General features: G+C 34.5%; 1 long non-coding RNA gene across 12 annotated transcripts; it reads left to right on the plus strand.

The window, feature by feature from the left end:
- The first annotated feature begins 707 nt into the window (after window positions 1-707).
- LOC139825063 (uncharacterized) lies at window positions 708-3,549 on the plus strand. 12 transcript variants are annotated; one of them, XR_011735439.1, is made up of 7 exons: window positions 708-725; window positions 812-1,269; window positions 1,347-1,590; window positions 1,928-2,173; window positions 2,518-2,563; window positions 2,879-3,163; window positions 3,246-3,549. It is a non-coding gene; the product is annotated as an uncharacterized lncRNA (long non-coding RNA). The 12 variants fall into 12 exon arrangements; XR_011735438.1 differs by lacking the exon at window positions 708-725 and having other exon boundaries at window positions 768-1,269; XR_011735446.1 differs by lacking the exon at window positions 708-725 and having other exon boundaries at window positions 768-1,269; window positions 1,347-1,511.
- The last annotated feature ends 48 nt before the right edge of the window (window positions 3,550-3,597 follow it).

Genomic DNA, 3,597 nt, shown 5'->3' on the forward strand with positions numbered 1-3,597 from the left:
ATCTGTGGTTTGGCCTTAGCTTTAGCATCCCCTTAAGTTGTTTTACTACGAATATGAATCGTATTCATTTACACACATACTACACTTGAAAATATTAAAGAAGTAATTGATACAGCAGCATTTATTAACTCAGGTTTTCAAATTTGGTGGGGCCGGGGTCTACGAAACGCTACGCTATAGTACACTACTGCTGTTCATGGAGCTCGCATTCGCTAGCGCTATCATGGCACCTCATAGAAGTTAAGGCCTTCACACATAAAATGTCGTAAGAGCGTAAAACGTAAGCGTAAGAAAATCGATCAATCCCAATCGAGTATTTTCCCCTACTGGGGTTACGAACAGCACAATACTCGATTGGGATTGGTCGATTTTCTTACGCTTACGTTTTACGTTCTTACGGGATTTTATGTGTGAAGGCCTTTAGCCGGACAATTTTGACTTACGACATTTTTTTTTACGAATCAATTGTTAGTCGTTTGTTATTGATTGTTAGACTAATTAGAACGTTGGTTAGTTAATAGTTTTTACGTAATCACGAAAATAATTTTTAGTGTTAATTTAGCCAGTAAATATAGAATTCTTTACAATTTTCGATTCAAATCGTGGTCAATCGATGCGGAATCGTTTGTTAGTTCCGAATATATACTAAGTAAAACGTTTGTTAGATCACGGTTTCGCTAAAAAAAGCGAAAAACTGTATATCGTTTAGCTGCCGGAGAGTGGGGGTGAGACGTAGAATATGTGGAACGCATTACGTAATAGTTTATCAACACGGGAAACGTGCTTAACCTATTTTCAATTTATTTGTCAGATGGCCGCAGGGGGAAGTGATCCGCGCAGTTCCTTGGGCCTAACGTACCTACGGCATCCCGAGTTCACAACACCGCGGACATAAACACACACAGTCATACCTACACACACACATATACACACGGCCGCAGAGGGAAGTGATCCGCGCAATTCCTTGGGCCTAACGCACCTACGGTATCCCGAGTTCACCACATCGCGGACATAACCACACAGTTACACTTACACCCATACATGTACACATATCTCAGTTTAAGAGGATAGGCAAAATAATAGGAAAAGTGCACAGAAACAATCAAGGGTTTACATTGTTTGTGCTAGATTGTCCTCAGACAAAAGGCACCTTTACTCCCTCACCCGAGGGAAAATTCAAAAACCCCCTATTTGTCAGATTTGTCGTCCAGTTCATATACAGAGAGGCGGAAAAGCCGCCGATGTCATTCTCATTGATTCGCATTAATTGTAATTTATATTAAAAACTAATCTTTCCCTGAAAACAAATAGTAGGTATACAAATATATCACTGATATTTATTTCAGCTTGTACATACTTCCGGCGCAACCTACTGTGATAAATATTCCGGAATCTTTGGCATAGCATTTTACTACGACGCAGTTTACGAATATTCCGAACCGAGAATATTACGAACAGAGAAACCTCAACGGAATAAAGTGAATAATACCATAGAAAAAACAGTAAACGAAGTAAATATATGCAGAGAAGTCGCGGACGGCTTGCGTATATATTTCGATTTCGCATATTACCTCATCTCCTGTTATATAGGTAAGAAAAAGAGCAATATATTTTTCTGTAAAATCTTCCTTGCTAAGCAACGAACAAGCAATCGTTATTCCAAAGGAAGAATTAATGAGTAAAATTTAAGGCTAGTATACATAGTCGGTTCTTATTTCAAGACAATGGCTTAAGTTTGATAATACGGCTCTGTTATATCTAACAATCGAGTGATTAGTTTATAACATCTCTCTCTCTTAAGATTATACTCCAGCCGGTCTTAAATATAAAAGATCCGACAATGAAATACTACCCTACAACTTTATTAAGGCCCGAATTCATAGTCGTTTCTCAAATCTTAAATCTCGTTTCCAATCTCAAATTTCAGTTTTCAGCTTTCGAATCTTCAACCTCAAATTTCAGTGCTAGTGGCTAATCATCAAACTTGGTCCTTCATGACTAAGCGAAAGTAAAGACACCTGGCAGTTTGTGATAAAGTGTACTATAGAGAGAAGAGACAGAAGTTAAGGCTCAGTCACAATGAGAGAAATAAGGAATAAGATAAAGGAATTAAGCCCCTTGCACAATGCCAGGCAACAGGCAATAGGAACAGGGAATAGAAATCAGAAATCATGTATAAATGCAGAATAAACAGTGACACAGGCAATAGACACAGAGTTTCCGTCACGTTGGAAATTCTGTGCCTATTGCCTATTGCCAACCAATCATAGCATTTGAATTTTTTAGGTTGTAATTAACGATTTTTTGGTTATTTCCTGTTCCTATTGCCTGTTGCCTGGCATTGTGCAAGGGGCTTTAAGAATAAGGCATGTTGCATCTCACTTTAATGTACGTGTACTGAAGTGAGATGCGACATTCCCTTATTCCTTATTCCTTTATCTTATTCCTTATTCCTCTCATTGTGACTGAGCCCTTAAGCTCGTCTTTAACCTTAACCTCGTCTGTTGTTTAAGCAAGAGTTTAATTTAAAAAAATTATTTGTGTTAATAAAAAATCATCATTAGTAAGTGATTATAAATTTTACATCATATTAAGTTTTATATCATAATACTCACACAACTAACTGTAATAATATTAATCTTTCAATATTGAAAAAGCAATACAATTTATTTTTGTAAACTTATCATTTTGATTAATTTAGTTCTAAATCAAATATTTTATGCATGTATAAATTTTTTTTAGATAATTAAAAAGTTAATAGTAGAATTATTGTATATATTAAAATTTTTAACAACTGTAATAGTAATAATGACTACATACAAAAATTATTTAGTAAGAATTTTTATTATTAATTTTCTTATTTTTTATGGATTATCAGATTAACATGGAAGATTTAGATGACTTTTTGGAATTTATGGATATGGCAGAAGTTGCACATACAAAAATACCTAAGCGTTATATTCGAGATCACTCAAATCCTTTTGAATTCTTATATGAGGAAGCATTCAAAAAACGTTTCAAATTTAGTAAAGAAGCAATTATGTATTATATATTGCCAATTATTGAAGGCAACTTAGCAAAAGATAGTAACAGAGGTTTACCAGTATCACCTGTTTTACAACTTCTTATGGCTCTCCGATTTTATGCCACTGGCAACTATCAAGTAAATAAAATAAATATTAAAACAAGCATTAATTAAATTTTATTAGATTTAAAGTAATTCTTAATGAAATTATAAATATCAGGCTGTTACAGGTGACTTAAGAGGTTTCTCGCAACCCACTGTATGCAGATGTATTAAAGCAGTGTCAATAGCATTTGCAGAGAAACTTCATGAATATGTACAATTCCCTAAAACTCTAGAAGATCAACGAAGCAACATCAGAACATTTTATGAAATAGCTGAATTCCCAAACGTTGCTGCTTGCATTGATGGGACCCTGATTAAAATTGCCAATCCTGACAAAGAAATTGGAGAAATTTTTCGCAGTAGAAAAGGCTCATTTTCTTTAAATATTTTGGTAATTTTATACAATTATTTAAATTGCAACGAAAAATATTGTGCACTGTATATATTTTTTTATGTGTTTAGGCTGC

The sequence above is a fragment of the Temnothorax longispinosus genome, unplaced genomic scaffold (genome assembly GCF_030848805.1).
Source record: "Temnothorax longispinosus isolate EJ_2023e unplaced genomic scaffold, Tlon_JGU_v1 HiC_scaffold_862, whole genome shotgun sequence".
Lineage (NCBI taxonomy): Eukaryota > Metazoa > Arthropoda > Insecta > Hymenoptera > Formicidae > Temnothorax > Temnothorax longispinosus.